The 23,474-nt window shown below is 38.9% G+C and overlaps 2 pseudogenes; both read right to left on the reverse strand.

Annotated features, from left to right (window-relative positions):
- Nucleotides 1-5,469: 5,469 nt before the first annotated feature.
- On the reverse strand, nt 5,470-10,608 carry LOC149141696 (LRR receptor-like serine/threonine-protein kinase RGI1; annotated as a pseudogene).
- A 360-nt stretch (nt 10,609-10,968) lies between these two features.
- On the reverse strand, nt 10,969-12,733 carry LOC149141697 (uncharacterized; annotated as a pseudogene).
- Nucleotides 12,734-23,474: the final 10,741 nt, after the last annotated feature.

The raw sequence follows: 23,474 nt of genomic DNA on the forward strand, positions 1-23,474 counted from the left end.
GTACAAATTGTGGATTACATTCATTGTTGTTCCAATTTACATTATGTTGTTACATTGAGTTAATCAACAAAATGGTAGTAACTAGATGGGGTAGATTTTAGTCACTGTGTGGCGTGCCCTTACTTTGATAGTTGCGAAGTGTGATTTAATTTTGTGGAGTGTTTTTTATGTCTACATGAATGATTTGATTTAGAAATTTGGTTCAACGACATCTTTTACTGAATTCTCCATTTTCTCATTCTTGGTTGTAGTGTATCGGCATAGACAATGTGAACTCCATTGAAACAGTAAGACCTACCCTGGGTTCAAAATTAAATGTTGCAGTCTTAGTCAATTAGGAGTGATTAAATTAGCACTACGCATTCCACTTCTTATCATCCACAAGGGAATGGTCTGGCCGAATCTTCCAACAAATATTTGATCAACATCATCTAGAAAGTTTTAGAAGTAAATAAGAAGAACTGGCACAAGAAGCTCATTAATGCTTTATGGGCGGATAGAGTTAGTACTAAGAAATCAATAGGTATGTCTCCTTTTCAGTTGGTGTATGGGGTTAACATAGGTTTTCCTTCATCTCTTGTTGTCCCCGTCATGAAAATTCTGCAGGAATTGGACAACGAAACCAATGATATGCAACGAAGGATAAACGAGATGGTCCATCTACAACAAACTAGAGAGGAAGTTTTTCAAAGCACTTCTAAACTTCAAGAAAGAATAAAAATTATTTATGATCACAAGACAAAGGAAGATAATTTCAATTTGGGAGATGTGGTTCTTCGTTGGGATGTGAGGAATGAAGCAAAAGGCAAACATGGAAAATTTGAAAATTTATGGAAAGGACCATATAGAATTTCAGATTTCAGAGGAAACAATGCTTTTCAATTGGAGTAGATGAATGGGGAAGATTATTCAAGAGGAGCGATCAATGGTAGGATTCTCAAGCACTACCATATTTGAAGAAATTTCTGCAAATTCTCACCACCATTGTATATACCGGTTTGTTTTTATGTTCCAGTGTCTAAGTGGCTATCATAGGAGTTTGAAGCCCGAGGAGAAGGCCATAAGGCTTCTTTGATCAGCTGCTACTTTTACTTTACTTTTACAGTCCTATCATGTCAAATAGTCAGTCAATTTTCAGTTTCAGTTTGGCTTTCTACATTTTGACTCCATTGCCCAATGAATAAGGCTACCTGGTCTACAGTGTTATTGACACCTCCAAGGAGCTGCCATCCCCAGCTGGAGCCAACGTTAGTGTTAGTCTTGTTTTCCTGCCACCAGTGATCAAATATGATTTTACCAAGTCTGTTAGGGGTATCAAGGTCAAATTTTATCACGTCATCAGGTTTTCAAAGTAAAATTTGGTCACCGGCTAGTTTGTTTAGGAATGTATCTATTCTTTTGAAAAATCTCACATGCCAATCGCCTACTTCACTCAAATGAAGAAATCATAATAAATATAATGTTTTCATCATATCAGTCATCATCATTACCATTTCACTCAGTCTAATATATTCATTAGGTCATTAGGTTTTTCAAGGGCCATCCTCATTCCATGCATAAATATGACATTAGATGAGTTGTTATAAGCAGCTCTTTGCATAAGTTTTTATGAATTTTCATAAGTTCTTCATGATTAAAATCTCAAGGTTCCAAAAGAAGAAGTCTCACTCTTCAAAAAGATAAATAGAAGCTCAGGTTTCAACTCTCCAAAGTGGCCAAGTTTAAAAGGTGAAAGTCATGTTTTGAAAAGGTATGTGGGGCCCATTGTTATTCAAAAGAGGATCATATTGTGCCTATAAAAGCTCAAAAAGTCCCAAACTTGTTTCATTTACATCCTAACCTCCTTTGTTCATCGAGTTCTCCTCTCCATTGGTGAAAAAACATGGTTTCCTAGCCAACTTTGGACAAAATCTCCCGGCACTGCGCTTCTGGAGGTGGCGCTTCCATGAATTGTGCTGTGCTTCTGCCAACGACACTGCGCTTAGGATAGAGTGCCCCAAACTTGCCAAAAATCACCCAAACTTCAAATTTAAGCTTGCATTCAGATTCTTTACTCTTCTAAGTTGTTCAACAATTAATTATGATCATCTTACTCACTCTTTTCCTTTGGCAAAGCAAATGCAACTGGTGAGTTTTGTTCATCTAGGGTTTATGTGAAATTTCATGCTTCAAAGCTAGTGTAAACTGTGGGTTTTGTTAGATAAGACATTTCAAACATTGAAGATTTCCATCTCATACCTATTTATATATATAAATCACCATAACATCCACCAATCAACTCATTTACTTTCATTTTACCTCACCTTTTTCACAAACCCTAGCTCAGACGTATCATTTTGAACAATTTTCCTAGAAAGGCTATTTTTTAAATTCTCTTAATCATCTCTCTCTCTCATTTCACTCCATTCAAACTTCCTAAGTTTTCTACCACCCCTATCCATCTCCCAAAATTCCCCTATCATCATCTCCCTTCCCTAACTCCCTCATTTCATCATTTCCTTCCTTGAGCAAGAAAATAGTCAGCTTAAGGCTAAACAACTGATCATGGAGAAAGAACATTCCAAGATGCTACAACAAGGAGGAAAAGGTAAAGAAGTGTTGGATCTTGGTGAATATGATGAATAGGAAAAACACGTTTCAGAGGAAGATGGCCATCCATTATTACACCAAGAATCAAGTTTGCAAGGTCAGAATCAAGAAGTTGAAGGCCAAACTCAAAGGAAACCCTAAAAGAAAAAAATGAGAGGGATAACTTGGATATGCTTTCTGAAGAATCCATGAGAGCATGAAACACCTCATGTTTCACTTCATGACCAATTTTGGAGGTTTTCTAAGCATTTTTGGATTTTCGTGAATTTTGGTGCAAAACTCAGAAATTGGACTAGATTTTTCCTCAGGGCTCCAAATGACAAGTGGCTTACATTTTTGGAAAGATGATGACCTCCTCTCAAAAATAATTTCATCATATTTCTCATAAAGTGCTCAAATTTCAAGAAAAATGAGAAAAATGGGTCAAAAATCATCATTCTACCACTCTTTTTGACAAGCGTTGCGCTTCTGGAGACACCTTGGGAGAATGAGTTTTTGAAGGCCTTCCCATGGGTAATTTTAAAAAATGCAAGGTGATCTGGAATCTAGATGGACAAGGCTAGTTGAAATTTCTCTCACATCTCAATTTGGACTTTATGAAGGCACCTAAAAGTGGCCTCACAGTTGGCACTAGGTTTCTGCAAATTTCTAAGATTTTATTTAACAATTTCACTGTGTAATTTCTCAGGTTTTTAGTTTGACTTGGTCAAAGTTAAACACATGATATAACTTCAATACTTCAAGGTTTAGATAATTTACTCATTAATAAATAGGTATAATAGGTTTTTTTTATGGTTAATTAGACCTCATAGAGGAAGCAAAACACAAATCAATGTCTAAGAGAAGAGTTTTTTTTTACCTTCTCACTCTCACTTGTTGGTTGAGAGAATCTTCGAAACAGTTCCACCACTTAGGAATTCGACTTCTGAAGGTGGGGAAACTATTTGATTGAGTCTATATGTATCATTTCTCATTTATAGAGAGAGGTTGGACTTTTTTGGAGAGGCTTGGTACCTTATGTTCGCTTAAAACTAATACAGGAGCAGTTGTAGCTATATTTCAGGAATACTTGTTCAGTGAGTCTATGGTGTTGTTTTCCTTTCAGATCAGCTTCTAATTGATGAAATCATCTCTCTTTTCGTGCTTTATATTCTTCCAATGGTTTTCCTTGTAGTTATATAGACATATTTTTTATATTTAAGCTCTGTTTATGTGGAAATCATGCTTGTGTTTTTTTTCTTCTAAGACTAACGAATTCATGCTTTTACATGATCATTATGTTTTCTCAAACTCTAAGACCTATACTACATTGAAAACACTTTAGTTTCACCACAAAACATTGATATATAGCTCCTATTTATACTTGTCACTGCATACTTGAAGCCTTGACCTAATTACCTGCTCTAATCCCTAGTCCGGCAAACTAAAAACTGTAAATTCAAAAATACTCAAACAAAACCTGTATATGTAGCCTAAAACATATTTCTTTTCAATTATTCATTGACAAATCTTTAGATAGATCCCTCTCTGGTTCAATAGGGCTAACTACTGAACTTAAAGTGGTTCGAGGTTACCTTTTTTGATTTCGTCGTCAGCCTAGGAAATTGTAGGGGATAATAGGTTCGAACCTCATCCTATGTATTTTTTTATGTATTTTGCTGAAAGATTACTTTAGTCAAACAATTTTATAATTTGTAGGTGGTGGTTCTATATTTACTGCTACAAGAAGAAAACTAAACATTTTTGGGGAATTCGGTTCCTAAAGGGAGGAACTAATGTTTTTTTATGGATATATGTTGTAATTTTGTTTGAGAAAATTGCTAGTCAGTGTATCATAGAGAAAAGACATGTGCATTATACAGTTTCATTTGAAAATTTCAATGAATGATGAAGGTAGAAGTCTACTTGTTCAGGGATTCATGTGTCAATCATTTATGGTGATTTTTATCTCCTATTTGTGTTTTTATATTCTATTATGGCTATGCTTAAATTTTATGTCTTCATTGTTTAGTTAAAAAAAATGAATTTAATTCAGAGTTCACTTTTAGGTGCTCTGCTATAAGTAACTAAACATTTCAATGTTTTTCCTCTACCATAATATCTAAAATTCATCCTCATATAGATGCTTTAGATATTATCAATTTCATTGTTCCTCTACTGACCTCTCTACAACAAAATTTGACAAAGACACGATAAAGAATTGCCTAGTCTACCCATGTCTAAGGATTCTTCATTTTCCCAACATAGCACTGCAAATATTTAGCTTAATTTTTTTTCCCTTCCCAATGGATTTTCCCTCTCCTCTGCCATCAAATCAATGAAATTATTCTACCTTGATCTATAGACCTAGCCTAATATCCAAAAAATTTTACAAGAGAGAGCCCTCTCTCAGTTTGGAAGGGCTAGCTTCCAACCTGAAAATTTGGTTTATGGTTACCTTTGGGTTCTTCTCCTTAGCCTGGAGGAATTACGAAGTGATAACACACTCGATTCCCTACTTCATCTCTCAACTATACATGGAGTTATCTTTTATGTTGGGGGCATTCAAAGGTCAATAAATGATAAGAGAATTATAAGAAGCATGTATAAAGAGAATATTAAAAATGAAACATTAAAAAGATGGATTATGAATGTACAAGATGCTACAACATGAAATGCTCGGTAAATTACATACAAACAGAACTACATGAGATTATTGATTAATGACCTTAAAGGAAAATTATGAATGTACAAGATGTTACAACATGAAATTCTTGGTAAATTATGTGCATATAGTTGTCATGCTTTGTTTTGGCCTAACAAATATCTTTAAGTTCCCTATCCTTTACTGAAACAAATCCTATAAACAGTTCTTAATAGCACATGAACACAACAGAGGATTTAACAATACATATTGGGAGCAATATACCCATAGGATCCAACCACATTTGTTGAAGATTTGGTGTAATTGTTAGAGGAATTGATGAGCTTGGAAAGGCTGAAATATGCAAGGTCATGCTCGAAATGACAACCCAACAATATATTGTTAGCTTTGACGTCACAGTGAATGATCATTGGGATGAAGTGGTGATGTAGATACTCAATCGCTTGTGCTCTTCCCAAAATGATGTTGTATCCGTGTTCCAAGTCTAGTGATCCTCTCATCTCATGAAATAAACCACCCAAGCTTCTGTTGGGCATGTAATTATACATGAGAATCTTGGTTGTGTTGTTGGAATAAAAACCAAGAAGTCTCACAATGTTTCTATGCCTGATAGAGCCCAGTGTCTTCACTTCTGCACCAAATGAGTCTCTGATCTGTTGTCCTTCCTTCTTTGAAGCCTGAAGCTTCTTCACTGCAAAGGAATATCTATTAGGAATTTTAGCCTTATAAACAACACTTGAACAAACTTTTCCTATGATATTGCTGTCAACTAGACAATCAACAACATCTTCTAAAGAGAAATTGAGTTTTTGGAACAGTGTCATCTGCCATGGCCACCCATTTCTGAATCTTCAAACTCTTGTTGAGGAATTTTCTTAGCTTTTATCAACACACATATCTCAAGAAACAACATCATTCCTATAGCACTAAACAAAAGGCCTATGATTATCTTAACATTAAAAACTCTAGAATTCCCTTCAAGGGACTCAACCCCTAATTGTTCAAAACAATTATCAGTCCATGAAGTACAAAGACCTGCATTTCCATATAAACTACTTACAGGCAATTCTCTCAAAAAATTCCTATTTGGAAGATAGCCAAAGAAATTATTGTATGAAACATTCAAAGACACTTGATTTTGGTAGTTGGCCAAGAATACTCAAATTCCTAACCAGCATATTGTGAGATATATCCAAGGTTTCATGTTTTGTGAGTCTAGAAAACTTTAATGGAATGGTCCCCAAGAGATAATTCCAACTGAGATTCATTGCAATGTCCAATCCTTTTATGCTTCCAATCTTAGAAAAGAATTCCACCAATCAATTTGTTGTTGCTCAAGTCTAGGTACTATAATTTAGTGCACAACAAAATCTCTCTTGGTATCACTCCAAACAAATCATTTCCATTCATTGCTAGCTTTTCCAGTGAAATGAGATTTCCCAATGTAGAGGGTATGGAACCCACAAACATATTCACTCATAAATCCAATACATGAAGATTTTTCAGAAAACCAAGCGTGCTTGGTAGATTACCTATAAGTTTGTTGCCATGAAGATCCAACATATGAAGTGCAGTGCATCTTCCTATCTTTGGAAAAAGGGTTCCTGTAAACTGATTATCTACCATTTCCAGGGAGTATAGATTTTCTAGTTTTCCAACCTCTTTTGGGATTTCCCCACTAATCTTATTGTTGTTGAAAAGTGTGCAACAAGAAATGCTTGTTGAGAATGCAACAAGATGATGGAGCTTAGTGGAAAGGAGTCGCCTTCACTAAGTGGGCCCGCAGGCAAAATTATGGTGCAAAGTCTATTTTTGGATCACAACAGGAGTGATCACAGCAGGAGTGATCACAGCAGGAGTGATCACAATAGGAGTGATCACAGCAGGAATGATCACAGCAGGAGTCATCACAGCAGGAGTGATCACAGTAGGCGTGATCACAGCAGGAGTGATCACAGTAGGAGTGATCAGAGTCTATTTTTAGACTGCTAGTCAAAAATAGAAAAGTCAAATATTATTGTCTCATAATAATATTTAGACTATAAACTTTATCTTATCCTCTTGGAGCACTTCAGTTTGAGCTACAGATGTGGCACATGCAGCTGTCAGAAGGAAATACACTTTCTTTGTGGGTCAGTTGAGCTATTGCATTCAGGACATCAGTTAGAACTCATGTGGTTGAGTTCTGTGGAGTTGGATGAGCAGTTAATGAAGTTGTGTTCAGTTTGACTTAGTTAAACTAGTTGTATTTAGTCTAACTGATCAATAGACTAAGTGATGAGTTGTGTGAATTAGTTATTAATTAGTTCACTCAGTGCATGTATAGTTCAGTGGAGACAGGTGTTAGAGGTTGAGATTGCTATCAGTTATGCATGAGATTTTGCACATGCATGGATTGAGAATGAAGGCTGTGTAGTGTTGGGGCCAATACCAAGAAATATAGCTTGTGCTCACGTGATTTACAGTGTGGGTGACTTTCTCCAAGGTAAAAACGAGTTTGGTTCAGCCATTCTCATTCATTCTCAGCAGGTATTGTGCAGTGGAGGCAGGCAAGCAGCAGAGGAGATTTGGAGATCAGATCTGAGTTGTATTGTGTGTAACAGGTGGAGAGAGTACTGAGTACTTGTGAGGAGTATTGTACTATGTTTGTTACATGTTCTCAATCAATATAATATACAAATAGTTGGGGTTTTTAGCGAGATGCTTTCCCCAGGAAAATACTGTGTTGACATGTGTGATTGATGCTTCTATGTGCACATGTTATTGTTTCTGCTTCTGTAAATTGATGATCAATGTAGAGGAGGTTATGTATTATGCATGTATTCCGCAATAGTGTATAATCGGGATAATCTCTGTGAATATGTGTCATATTATTCAAAATTTCTACATGGTATCTGAGCCAACTGATTTGTAGAAGAAGTTCTACATGATATCAGTGCTGTATTGATCATCAGATATATTATTCAGAAAGTGTTTACATTTTATTTCTTCAGGCAGAGTCTGTAATCGGGCCAGGTAGCCTCTGGATTCATCCTTCTTTTGGAAGGTGAGATATCCGGTGAATGCCCATACAGTCTATCTCTGTACGAGAAATACTATGTTCTCACGAATTTTAGATCAGAAGCAGTTGAGTTTTGAGCTGGTGGAATGGTGCTCAAGGATAAACTCAGAAACATCTAAGTGTGAGAATGGAGACAGTATGCCCCAGTATCTCACGAAGTTCACCCAATTCCCGGATGAGATGGGAAGTGTGGGGGTAACTGTTGAGGATGAGGATATGGTGAGTCTAGCACTCCTTGACCTTCCTAAGAGTTGGCATAGCTACCAGGACTCGGTGAATGGAAGGGAGAAATTGCCAGGATGGGAGAGACTTTGGTCGGATCTTGTGCAAGAGGAGATTAGACAGCACACCAGAGACAGTTCTTCATCTATGCATGATGAGGAGAACTGTGCCTTAGCGAGTAAGGCAAAGAAGGGGAAGGAGAAGGTTTCTCTTTTCAAACCCAGTTCTTCCAGTGATGGGAAGAAGGTTGACAAGTCGAAGGTGCGATGCTTTCGTTGTCATGAGATTGGTTCACGGGTCATGAACCTGTATGCTCTTGAGGTTCAAGATGCATGTGAAGCCTTGAGCAATGAGGCAACTGATGGAGACTTGGTGGTTGAGAGGGAGTGTATATTACCTCTCAACATGCAGAGCCAGAAGAAGTCTCAGACGATTGTGGAGGAGCCACGATTGGTGCAGTAGCTTAAGGACGTTGTGTAGCAGCCACAACAAGGAAAGCTGAGAGGAGATCGAGTAGAGACATCTACTCATGCAGAGACCTCCAGTAGGGGGAAACTTCGAGCCAAGTGGGCTGAGGGATCACATGCATCCATACCTCCAGGTAGGAGGTGGGGCGATATAGAGTGATCGTCCCAAGGAGGAGGGACAGGATCCTTGAGGTACCCAACCTCTTGGATGAGACCTTGCTACAGGAGCCCCGATGTGGAGCAGCAGGAACTGACTGATTGGGTAGAGACAGATGTGGATGAAGTGGCAAAGAGAGCGACAATGGAGGGAATCCTAGGATAATGCATAACATGCAGGCTGCAGCAATGCGAGAGGCACAAGTGTTTTGCACAGTGCTAGGTGGCACAGATAGGTGTGCAATGGTGCGAGATGCATGGAGATGTTGAAGTAGCACAGATGTCAGAGAGGGAGCACTTGTCAGTAGTAGGTAGAGCTTCAACATCAGAGGGTGTTTCTAGCCCAACAGGGAGGTCAGTTGGGAGGTGCAGTGCGGATGCAATGCTGGGAGATAGAACCAGCAGCAGCACGGATGCAGTCAGAGATCAAAGTGACAGAAGCTAGAGCAATCAGATACTGAAGAGCACAGAGATGCAGAGTTTTCAGTCGACAGAGGCAATAGCAGTCAGAGACTTTGATGACAGAGCAAGTGGACCGACCAGATGTGTTGCAAGTAGAACATTCCAGAGTTACAGGATCGGGTTTGAGAGGAAGCCTTTCTTATTGAGAGGGAGTGTTGAAAAGTGTGCAACAAGAAATACTTGTTGAGAATGCAACAAGATGATGGAGCTTAGTGGAAAGGAGTTTCCTTCACTAAGTGGGCCCGCAGGCAAAATTATGGTGCAAAGTCTATTTTTGGATCACAACAGGAGTGATCACAGCAGGAATGATCACATCAGGAGTGATCAAAACAGGAGTGATCACAGCAGGAATGATCACAGCAGGAGTGATCACAGTAGGAGTGATCACAGCAGGAGTGATCACAACAGGAGTGATCAGAGTCTATTTTTAGACTGCTAGTCAAAAATAGAAAAGTCAAATATTATTGTATCATAATAATATTTGGACTATAAACTTTATCTTATCCTCTTGGAGCACTTTAGTCTGAGCTACAGATGTGGCACATGCAGCTGTCAGAAGGAAATACAATTTCTTTGTGGGTCAGTTGAGCTATTGCATGAAGGACATCAGTTAGAACTCATGTGGTTGAGTTTTGTGGAGTTGGATGAGCAGTTAATGGAGTTGTGTTCAGTTTGACTTAGTTAAACTAGTTGTATTTAGTCTAATTGATCAATAGACTAAGTGATGAGTTGTGTGAATTAGTTATTAATTAATTCACTAATTATTAACTCATAATGCAACTAAAGAATACATCAGTTAACTCAGTGCATGTACAGTTCAATGGAGACAGGTGTTAGAGGTTGAGATTGCTATCAGTTGTGCATGAGATTTTGCACATGCATGGATTGAGTAATGCCAATGAAGACTGTGTAGTGTTGGGGCCAATACCAAGAAATATAGCTTGTGCTCACATGATTTACAGTGTGGGTGACTTTCTCCAAGGTAAAAACGAGTTTGATTCAGCCATTCTCATTCATTCTCAGCAGGTATTGTGCAGTGGAGGCAGGCAAGCAGCAGAGGATATTTGGAGATCAGATCTGAGCTGTAGTGTGTGTAACAGGTGGAGATAATACTGAGTACTTGTGAGGAGTATTGTACTATGTTTGTTACATGTTCTCAATCAATATAATATACAAATAGTTGGGGTTTTTAGCGAGATGCTTTCCCCGGGAAAATACTATGTTGATATGTGTGATTGATGCTTCTATGTGCGCGTGTTATTGTTTCTGCTTCTGTAAATTGATGATCAACGTAGAGGAGGTTATGTATTATGCATGTATTCCACAATAGTGTATAATCGGGATAATCTCTGTGAATATGTGTCATATTATTCAAAATTTCTACAATTGTCACCGATCCAAAGCCTAATCAAAGCTTTGTAACTATCGCTATTTGGAGAAAAAGAGACAATAAGATCATTTAATAGAACAATCAACTTTGTGACATTTTTCAATTGTAATAAGCTTGAGGAATGCTTCTAGTTATCCTATTGTTAGTAAGATATAAATCATAAAGTGCTTTGTAGTTACCTATACTGGTAGGAATTATTCCTTTACACCTATTATGCCAAGTAAAGAATAACATAATATTCTTCAATTGTACTATTGTATCAAGTATTTATCTAGATGTTTGGTTGCTATTAAGTTGGACCTCAGAAATACTATTAACATTGGAAGAAGGAATTTACTAGAAACATTGTTAACACTGATTTGAAGCTCATCCAAATTCATCAAGTAGCCTATTGTGTTAGGAATGATTCTAGACAAAGTGTTCAATGATAGGTCTATCACCTCCAAGCTTGTGCAGTTTCCAAGCTCTGATGGTATACTTCCTACCAAATTATTTTTCCATAGAAGAAGATTTTCCAGCTTTTGCAGCCTACCAAGCTCCTTGGGTAGAGAACCTAAAATAATATATCATAGATATATAGATATATAAGTTAAAAATAATTGCTCAGGACATCTACAATTGATCCTGATAGCATAGTTATGTAAGTGCAAGTGATTTCAGTTTTCTTAATGATCCAAACAAAGGAGGAATTGTTCCAGAAATCCTTGTTTCTGCAAGCCCCAAAATAGTAATATTCTTACAGTTTCCAAGTTTAGGAGGCATTTCACCTTCAATGTTTGGATTCCCACCTCCATGAAGAACTTTCAAGTTCGATAGCCTGCCAAGCTTTGGTAGTATCTTGCAACTCGGTTATCAAATATAAGTAAATCGAGTAGACTAGAGCAATTGCCAAGATTTGGAGGGAGGGTTCCTTCAAGTTCATTGGGGTTGAGAATAAGGGTCTGGAGATTCTTGAGCTTACCAATCTCAGAGGGTATACTTCCTATTAATTTATTTCTACATAGATCTAACAACACTAAGTTGTTGTAATCTCCAATCTCTCTTGGAAGTGTACCAGTCAGATTGGTTGCAGACATTACAAGTGATTGAAGATATTTAAGAGTTGCAAACTATGGAGGAACTTTACCTAAGAGTTCTATGGAATCCAGAAAGATACTAGTAACCAAGTCTTTGGAAGAACATGAGATGCCACTCCATTTGTAGGGATTTTGGTCTCCAAGATTTAGGATTCCATGTACTTAGTGTTGATCCTCTATTTCCATTCAATGTCTGCATCCATGAAAAGAGTACTTGGCCTTCTAGATTCAGCCCCATTGTTGTCCATTATGAGAGTAGAATTACGCAGCTAGCCCAACAAACCTCCACTATGAATCTTGAAATTACCACATTTGTAGCGGCATAATAAACAAACCTACAACTCCCATCCTAACTCTATCCAGGTCTTAAGATGAAAGAGATAAAGAAGTGATGAAAGTGATAACACAATATTCATTTCCCAGTGTACCAAAGACCTACAAAAGAAGTGATGAATGAAATAACACACAATATCTACTGCACAATGTGTACATGTTTAAAATTCAAATGAACAATGAAGAGTTCATCTGTCAAGACCTTTTCGACTATGTCTCCTACCTAATTCATTCCCCTATTCTGCAAATTATTCCAAGTTGCGGGATTTCTTATATTCAAGAATTTTACTAAGAGAGACAGGGCATGTATGCAAACCTGTCATAAACAATCATACTGCTCAGTTATGCTTTGTCAAATTTCTAGGATCCAATGGATCCCATGGCACTCTCACTCCCTGGATTAAAAACACTTCACTAAATGTTATCTTTAGCCAATGGAGATGAGCTACTCCTTGCATACCCAATCCCAAACACAAATATATTGGGTTTAACATGGAGAAATTACCTTGATTGTACATTAAATAATTAATAACGAATGTACAATAGGAATACAAATAGCCAAATACAGGGAATGATTGTATGCACTGGAAATAGGAATGTTTTTCATCACATTCGAATCATGTTCCTTTGTAAAAATCATACATTAATAAAAAACACCCACTTACATCAAAATAATTTAGGGCCTGAATTTCTTAAAATTTCATTCTAAATTACTTCCTTGAAGGTAATGGAGCTTCAAGTCTGAAAGAGAGGGTAAGGAGGGTAATGGACCAACAAGGACCTTCCAAATATTGATGACATGCACACTTTTCCAAAGCACATTAAGGAGCAACTATTTGAAAATAACGATAGATTTGATAATCCATTTCCAACAGAAAACTATGAGATTATCCAAGTCAATAGGCCAAGATATGTTGGGGAAGCAATTATGGAAGAGAATTTTACAAATTATATTCCCAACCTTTAGCAGCCTATGTTTGTTTCCAACTATATGATATAAATTACATTCACTAGAGCTCATGAATGTGACAGTTCAAATTTTGGTCATCATTGTGATAAAGATGAGGATGACCTGAATGAAAAATTGTTGTGCATTGATGCAAGAAAAATGTCTGCCTTTGAATTTGCAAGTGACGAAACCCTTAGTATGTTATTGAAACAGGAGAAGCATAAATATTATTTTGTGAATTTAAATACCCTCCATTATATGACACTGAAGGATAGGATGAATATGGTGATGATAGTGTTGTTGACATTTGTTTCAAAGAGAAAAATGCAAGGAGTGAGGCTTGCAAATTAGGAAGAGCAATATGGAAATGAAGCACTCATTTTTTAGCCCAAGAATGATCAAATTACAAGTAAATGTTCTGAAGACACATATTAGGAGCTACTGGTATCCCTATAGAAGTGAAATATTCTTGGTCTACTTGAAGGTAAAAAAGGATAAATAATAATAAAGAATCCTAAAATTACAAACACAATTTTTGGAAAGGAGAATGATGCAACTGAAAGCTAAGGATCCAAGGATAATTAAGTAACATGCATCGAATGTTAAATAAAATGTATACATGTAAAAAGGAGGCCTTGATGATAAGTACATCCAAAATTTGGGTCAGACTAATACTGAAGTTTATCATCATATGAATGAAAATAGAATTGTTTTCAATGAAGCTAATGAACTTTTGGAGGCTAATGTTACACATAATCATCATTGTACTAATACTGACAATAGGCAACAACAAATTATTGACAAAGGTAGAACTAGCTTGATGAAACTCGAGAATATTCTTAACAAAGAAGGAATTCATATTCTACCAATTCTTTATGCAAAAAAAATGGGCATGATGGAATTGTTGGTTTTCATGGGTTCCACTATAAAGATGATAAAAAATTTAAAGAAGGTAATGCTACTCGCCACTCAAATGATAAAATTTATGCTTCAAGTCAGGAAGAGAAACATAAGGCTTCCCAGATTTATACTTCAGGTTCTGATAATGAATTTATTGCTTTGAAGGAAAAGTTATGCCCATAATTTGGATTGATCCATGTTGTTCACTGCGTGTTAACAAATATATCCTCCCCCTTCCTATTGGAAACAAGAGTTCCAATAACATATCTCAATGTTGGATAATGGGAAAGAAAAGTGATGTGGAGAGAGAGGAGAAGCCAACAAATAGATAGACAAATGATGATTTCCAAGGGCCTCAAAATTAATACCAGTGGGAAAAATATGTGAACTAAGAATTGAAGAAAAATTGAATTCCAAAGACATTGATGAAGACCCTTGTTATGATATGGATGATGAAAGTCATGGTGATCCCTTGTCCTGGATGACACACAGGATGGATAGGGAGCTGATTGTTGCATAAGTAAACAATCCATTCACCAAGAGGTTATAAATAAATATTGGTGACTTGAAATATGTTTTTGAGAATAAGAAACATATAGAGATAGTTGTTTCTTATTTGAAATTTGAGCATAAAAATACATTTTCAATGAAAATAGAGAATGTCCTTGGCAATTTCAACAACAAATATAAAAAACATAAAGTGGTAGTTATGGCAGGAAAAGTTACAAATAACAAAGGAAGCTTATGTCTCCAATTATCTAGATGGAAAATGACTATTAAGGTTGTCTTCCATAGGAAAAAGTGCTTGGGATAGGGTCCCTAGGGTCAGTTTTGGGGTTATTTAACCCAAATTTTGTATAAGTTTTTGTAAAAGATGTAAATTCCCCACAAAATATTGATGCAGAACATGCAGGCAGATATGATTCAAAGGGGCTTCATCCCCTTGTGTGGGTATGTAAATAGGTCAGTTTTGAGACTCACCCATGGTCTGCAGACCATGGTATTGTATTGAAGAAAACTATATATAGTTGAGTCATAGCGAGTCTAAGAGGTACCGAAGAGCAAGTAAGTCAAGAAAAATATTGTTTGGGCAAGTGCTAAGACAGGAAGGCTCTGCTTCCTGTACTTAGGTGAAAGGGGAAGGATCCTATAACTAAGTGCGTAGGAGGCCTTGGTAAGTGTGCAGATGAGTGTGCCGACCCCTATAGCTGAGTGCATTGGGTGAAAAATTATTATATGAACGTTGAAGATGAATAAAGAAATGGTTCCATTGTGTTGGGTGTGGAGCTTGATTATCTTATGTATTCAAAGGTATCACTGCATTGGACCCCAGTTCGTAATGGGGTGGCAACACTGCCCGTAGAATATTCGCTGCAGGGGGGGTCCAGGGGGGGCGGATGGGACCTTTGGGAGCCCCCCCGCTGGCGGGGGATCGGGGGCAACACCCCCGAAGTTAAGAATAGATGTAAAATTGCCTTGTAAAATGTTGTAATTTTGTAGTCAATCTGGGTCGTTCATTAGGCGAAGATTTGATGGTAGAAGTTATGTTTAATTTATGGTTTTTTGCCCTAGAAGGCAACCCCTCGCAATATATGAGGGAATTGTATTGCGTCTATGTATATTTGTATTTTCAGTGAGGAAGAGAGAGGAGATTGAGAGCGAAGAGGGAATTATAGCGGATCTGTTGTAGGTTGTATCTCTTCAGTTTGCTGGATAATATAAAAACAAGGACTGGTTGTTTCTCTGTGGATGTAGCCCAAACTAGGTGAATCACGTATATCTGTGTCTGTCTTGTTTTATGCGTTTTTTGTGTTTATATTTCTGCAATATTTTATGTGTTCAATTTCTCTGTGATATATAATTTTCTAACACATTGCCGGGACCAGGATCTATATGAGAGATGTGTGATAAATGGTTTCCTACGAAGAAAGAGCTTGATAAGTGGATTGATAGAAAATCGCACACATTCACGGCTCAGGAGAACAGGAACCATAAATTATCTAAGGAGTAGTGGTTGCAGATATTTTTGTACAAAAACGAGAACGACGCGTTCTTCTGTTTCTTCCTTGAAGAACTATACAAGTGGTTGTATAAATTGGCCAATAGTCAAGGGACATGGAGGCTCAAAGGTCTTATAATGTGGACTCTTGAACTGGTGCGATGTTTGGAAGCACGGGAAAGAAATATTGTGCAGGCTGTGGATCACTGGATTAATCACACATTGGGAAGTTTTGTGACTTATTTCATGATCGATAGAAATATCAGCTATAGTGAAGCAGAATGAAGGATCTTTAAAGGACCGCGAGGTAAGTATTTGAAATCATTGAAGACTTGGATTAAAATATTGTTATGTGAAAAGAGGGTTATGCAGTTACCTTGATGTTTAGGGCTATGCAAAGTGGGAGATTATTTAGAAGAAATGAAGGATCCAACCTAGAATATAGTCTGCTCATTGAACCCCCTTCAAGCGACAACGAAGGGGCGGTGCTGACTATGCCACAAAGTGTAGTTCAGTTAATTACGCAGGGTATTCTTAGGATAGCTCATCCATCCACTCCACCTGCACCTCCACCTACGCCTTCACCCCCTCCACCTCCACTTCCGCCATTCAACATGGCGAACACGATGAAGATGTCGATTTTTAAGGGAACATGGAGTGAAGATCCAAAACATTTTTGGTTTGTCACAGGAGATGTTTGGATAGCACAACAGATTACAGACAATAATGTAAAGAAAGCACAGTTGGTTATAGACTTACAGGATCACGCATTAACATGGTATATCAAGTACTGCACTGATAACCCCAATGCGACATTGGTAGATACCCAGCTAGCTTTGAACAAGGAGTTTAGTAAGCCTAAGTCAGAGGCACAGTCAGTAATTCAATTTAAGGAAATATGACAGAAGATAGATGAGACACCTTGGGACTTTGATAAGAGGTTGAAGTGCCTGATCAGGTAGGATAATATGATAATCACAAATTCCCAGCATCGCGATTGGTTTATAGCATCGCTCTTGCCACATTTAAGAATACCTCTATCACAACAAAAGATAGCCATGCAAGCAGAAGCCTTGGACATCACAATGAGGTTGGATGTGTTGCCTATACAAGATACGAATCTGAGGGCGCAACAGATTCATTCACAGATGGAAAGCCTGCACTTAGAGTTGTAGAGCTTGAAGAAAGGAAAAGTAGCTCAGCTAGAGGTGTGCCTTGAGATCTAGTGTCTGAAATGTAAGAGCCATGGACATGATAAGGATAATTGTGCAGTTTATAAGAACTACATTATAGGGGGAGAGCCTGTTCCCCTAAAACTAGAAAATAATGTTGGGACAAGCACGTGAGATGCGCTATGGTTCTCTATTTGTCAGGTTACAGACAACATGCTACTCATAACTACCATTTATTGCAAAAATTTGTACAGACCCCTCAATAGTTGTTTTGCAATTTCTGTAAGTCTGTAAAACACGATGAATGCCATTGTAGGAGTTGTGAGCTGATGATGGATAGAACCCCTACCTACAGGATGCAGGCAGAGAACTGACCTCAGGATCAAGGCGTAGGATTAATGCGTGGAGGATTCCAACGCTGAGGACAAGGAAGAGGCATTGGACGAGGTTGAGGGCGTGGGCAAGTAATCCTCTATAACTGTGGCAAATCTGGGTACTTCATGTGAGACAATGCAAATCCCATGCATCCATCATTGCCAGTATTGTCGACAGTTTGACCATGTCATAGAGGAATGTTTGGTTCTTATGGAAAAGATGCAAGAAAAGAAGGCGTAGCGCTGTTACACAACATTTTGTCACTGTCCCTATACTCCCTGTTCCACGATCCCAAAGGACCTCTACAGTGACCCTCATGTTTTTTCCCATCATGAAGAAACTCCAATTATGTCCCTCTTCATGAGCAGAACATTTCCCTTTTGCATCTTTTCCCAAGAATCTTCCTTTTACCCCAGCTTACAAGACTGGCACTAATGACCAGTTCATTCCCCATGCCGATCTGCAGAGTTTAACACTAGGACTAGTGTCGATAAGTGCTACTAAGCCTTGTCTCAGTCCTGTTGATCCTCTTTTGGCAAGGTTTTTAAATATGGAGTCAAAGCTTCTAGGTCTAGAAGCTTCGTAACGGAGGTCCGATAAATAGTTGGGCTGGATGGAACCAAGGAAGTCAGTTTGGGTTCCTTTCCCATATTAGGATGGAACAAACCTAAGAGATAAGGCCTCTCCCATGATAAGAGGAACCATCTCCCCTCCATCAAAGCTATATAAGCCCCTCCTTTCCCAATCTGAACTATATTTTGGATGTAGTTTCAACCTTGGCATTTTTGGAGCTTGAATAATGAGCAAGACATCTATATCTTGTAGCTTCCTAGTGTATGCTTGAGGGAGAATAGTGTGTTTGGTTTGGTTAGAGACTAAAGGGAAGATGCCTTAAAACTTCCATTTTTGGGGCTATCCATGAGATGATAGAAGAAGTGTGGGAACCTGGATACGTCAAAGCATTAGTTGTAATTGTTAGCACCTAAATCTGCCTCAGGCTGAAGGAAGGCAAAAATTAGGGTAACCACAAACCAGGCTCAGTCTGGTAGCTAGCCCTAGCAGAGCAGGAGAGGGCTCTCGCTGAGTCACGCTCAGTGAATAGATAATCAAAAAAAGTCTGAGATGACTACAATGAAATATTTACCTTAGGCTAGTAAGTGAATAGGGATTCTGGAAACAATTTTCATGAATGACCAAGCTTTTGGGATGTTATGGGACCGACACTTAGCAAAGAACAGAGAATTTAATACAAAGGCACAGATTATTCCGTGAGGCAAGGTAGGCAGAAAATGTAACAATTTAGTTTGAGGTACCGCGGCATGAATATATTGCTGAAGAAAGTGAAAAGGGCATAGTGACATGAATCCTTTTCAACAGAAGAATAACACTGAACATGAAATTTTCTCACAGGCAGAGCAACAAAATTGAATTCTAACTAATCTCAGTCAAAAAATTTCACTGGAAATGAACATGAATTGAATTATGAAACATAACGAAATACATATGAAAACATAAGAGACACATTTTCTACACTCACAACCACAAGAATCTCATGAAACAGAGCCGCTGCCTTTCATTAATTCTCTGTCAAAAATACACAGTGAAGAAACAAAGTTTCTTTCCCACAGTCTCCTAGAAGTTATAAGCCAACCAACCCTTTGAAAATAACTTGCATACAATATATAGAATGTGCGAGGAAGAGATAGAATGCCCAGGGGTTGGGAAGTTACTCAAATCATTAAAAAATGGAGATGGAGAGCCAACCATCAGCTACAGGTGCAGCGCTGCAAACATGACATTTGGCATTGGGGTGATCGTTTGCCTTCCTTCGCCACTTGGATCGAAGCCAATCTGGAGAAAAAAAAACTTTAAATTCCGCCTTTGGTGCCAAAAAACCGAAGTGTAGATGACTAGGCCCACTTGGAGAAGTCGCGAACCGAAATTTCGCGAAATGGAAGCAAATTGGCAATTTTTTCCTCTGTGCGCCGCGCCATTTTTTCTGTGCGTCGTGCTACTTTAGGAACTGTTTTGAGGCACTTTTAGGTGTCCAAAATGTGCCCAAGTGTGCTTGTTGGAAAGCCTGTCCTGTCTACTTTCTAACCCAACTAGAATTTCTAAATGTGGTGCTCATTTTCCCCTCCAAATATTCATTCTCCCAAGACTGCTTTCTGTGTGTCAAAAAAGTGGCAGAGAGGCCATTTTTGGGTGTTTTTTGACCTTTAGGAGACCCAAATCTTTCCCAAATCTCTTGCCCGGACACCAGTAGTCATAATTTTTGACGGTGAATCCAAATCTACAAGCCATTTCTCAATTGGAGCCCTAGAATTTTAGCGTCGCGCCAGTGGCGCGGCGCACAGGGAGAAAATCCCTGTTTTTTACCCAAAAAATTATCAAGTGACCAAAATTTCCCCAAATTTTTTGAAATTTGGGTTGGAAGTTCTCTATGGGGTGCCATGCTGAGCCAAGGAAGCCTCAGCCAAGATTCTAAGCCTATCTTGCTCTTCTTCCAGTTTTGCCCTTCTTGTTGCTTTCCTCAATTTTGCTTTCAAGTTCCTTATCCGGGCCTGTGCACTCATGTTTCGCACCCTATAACGGAAAGCCATATGTCTCAATAGAGAAAGGTCCTAGTCAGATTTTTCCAGTAGCCTCTCCAAATGCATGTTGACCCTCTCAAGGTTGGCCTCTCGATCCTCATTGATTGCTTGCTCCAAAGATGTGAGCACAACCCTTTTTCTTTGAGCAGCTTGGCGATGCTCACGGATGTTCTGCAGTTCCATGATCGTCTGTTGGTCCTCAAGCTGTTTGTTTCTCCACTCTAGGTAGTTCATGTTCCATTTGGCCCTCTCCAATTCAAGGGACAAGGAGTCAATCACTAACTACTGCTCCTTGATGATCTCTGTGAGCTCCTCATTTGTTGGTTCTGCATCTGTCTCATCATCCTGGAGGAGAACAAACTCGGTCTCTTGCTCACCTGATGGCCCTTCCTCCTGCACTAGCTCCTTACCCTTACCCTACTCCTGTGATGCTGATGTCGGAAGAGAGGCCCCTTCCACCCCGGGTGGAGATAATACTCGCTCTGCTGCTGTAAATAAGGGTCTACTGCCTTTCTGATAGGTGATGTATACTGGCATAGTGGCAGTCTCATGTCGCTCATACTGATGAGATGGGCCCCCTACCTCATGCTTTGTCTCTGAAACCACCTGTGGAGAGCTGAAGAAGTCACGGGAGATGAAGTCCTCCCAAGCAATACCCTGCAATCCCAACTGATGGTCTACCAAAATCCGGATAAGGGCAAAGTGATACACACTGTTGAGCTGCTGTCGAGGGGTCTTGTGCTGCATGAAATTTCTCATCCTCTCTATGTTCCCGCATATGAAAAATGGAAGGTTCATCATCTGTACCCTGGTAAAGTGCATGAACAACCTGATGTGATAGGCATAAAGGCAAGAAAACCTCTCCTCGCAATTGAATTACTTCATGATCAATTTCATGAGCGGGGTATACTCATCTTTCAGAAATCTGAATGGAAAAACTCGTGTGAGGTGGCTCAAACAGCTGTCTTTGATGTAAGGCTCATAATGATGCCTCTCTACCTTCTTTTTCTTATGCCACTGCTCTCCAATGTTTGGTATGCTTGTTGCCACTGATATGGTCTTGGGTGTCAATGTGAAAGTGACCCCAACCAAAATAGACTGTCCTCCATGTAGGTGAAGTGCAAAAAGTCAGGCCAACTCATGATGAACTCGACATTTGCCATCCTCTGACAAAATTTGAAACATACTAAGTGCTGGAAATAAGACATAGCAAGAGGGCATGCCTGCAACTCGGTGAGGGTGTTTGGCTCATCTCTAAGATGTCTGCCACTCCGGTGATGTCTCCTTTAGGCCCTTTCTCTCGAAGCTGTGTCACTGTGGGTCTCCTCCTCATACTCTGATGAAACTTCGGATGCCATTACTGCTGTTTGTACCCTGAGTTTTATGCTGCCCTTGAATTCCAATGAAGCTGGTAGTTGCTCTGAAAATCTGCCACCAAGGGGACAATAAAACAGGGAGTATTAGGAGGGGAATGATGAAATGGGAATAGGGGTTTAAAGGGAGAGATTTATCAGGGATTTAGGAGTAGTTTGGGTATAGGGTTGATGGGGTAGGGTTTGAAACATATTGGCATCCTTGTCACTGTAGCATAAACCCTAGGATCATGATTTCTTTGTTTTTCTTTTGTTGGCTTTATTAAAAATGTTTTCACTTGATTTATACCCCTACCACCATGCTATCCCTTTCAATTTTGATTCAAGAATGGAGGTAGGTGGCCTACCTTTCAAAATTGGTGAGCATCCAAAAGTTTTTAGGCAAATTGGATAGTTTCTGGGCCTTATATTTCTGTGCACCGCGTGCTCTCCTCAGTGCGCCACGCGCCAGGTATGCACCGCGCTAGTGTTATATTTACACAATGGACGAGCCCTGTGTTTTCCGCGCACAATGAGTGCGTCATGCTTTTTGGTGTGTGTGCCGCGCACTATGAAAACACTCAAATTTTCTCTTAATCTTTAACTCTTCGACCCTTTGACCATGCATCCCTTTCCCAAAGCTTTGCTTGCCCAATAAGATGGTCCTATGGTGATTTTGCATTAACCAAATAGTGGAGGAAAAGGGAGAGGGTTTGGTAGTGACTTAGGGCATGGGTTTAGGAAAATTGACAAGGGAGGATGGGGAGAAAATGATAGGTGATTGGAATAAGTGGGTGGAGTGAAACCTTGGCAATATCAACACAAATTTATAACCTCAGCCTTCGTTTTCTTGTTGATTTTCTCATGGGTGACATTATGCATTTTGGGTGACATTCAAACCTCTTCACAAACACCATATCCTTGACAAAACTTGATGAGCAGGTGATTTCATAAGGCTTACCTCTCAATTTGATGGCCTTCCCCAAAGTTTGAAGTGGTTTGGCACCGTTTCTTGGCCGCTGGACTGTGTGCACTATGCGCAATTCCCAGTGCGCCACGCGCCTTGTATGCGCCGTGCCTGTGAAATCTTTCACGATGGGCTGGCTGCGTGTGCCTCGCGCCTGGTGAGTGCGCTGGGCCCCTGGTTATATGCGCTGCGCACTCCCAAAACCTGCTTCCAATCACTCAAAATATCCAATCTCACCCTCACACCTTTGAAATGCTTTCTCCAAGTCTTGCAAGAGCACAATGCCTTTGATTTGCGTCAAAACATGTATTTATAGCCTTGGAGGAGATGGGTTTGATTTTTGCCTCTTTGAAAACCCCTTTTCTAATGTTGAGTTTTGCACTTTTTCATTGACTTTTAAACACACTGATTTTCACTTTCCCTTTGACATTTTGGCTCAAATGATGAAATTTTCGGCACCTTTTTGCAGGGACTGTATGATAGAGCATTTGGCCATGTAAATCATAACTGCATCTGAAAAGTCAACTCGTGATTTTTTGGAAAATTTTGTCATAAATGACCTTGTTTGAATTTTCTTCAAAACAGAGTCTCTCCAGGTGACGATGAAGCTCTATGAACCATAGTTGTATAAGGCGTCCCTCTAGCATGCATGGCTTGTTCTGGACATGTTTTCAAAGACCAAATTGATGAATTCCTAGACCCAAACATAAAATGACTTTGTCCTGTAAAGGATCAGACCTTGATTGTCATGAACTTCGGTGATTAT

This window comes from Pinus tabuliformis, chromosome X, assembly GCF_031772625.1.
Source record: "Pinus tabuliformis cultivar Carrire ecotype Pingquan chromosome X, CPIR1, whole genome shotgun sequence".
Classification (NCBI taxonomy): Eukaryota; Viridiplantae; Streptophyta; class Pinopsida; order Pinales; family Pinaceae; genus Pinus; species Pinus tabuliformis.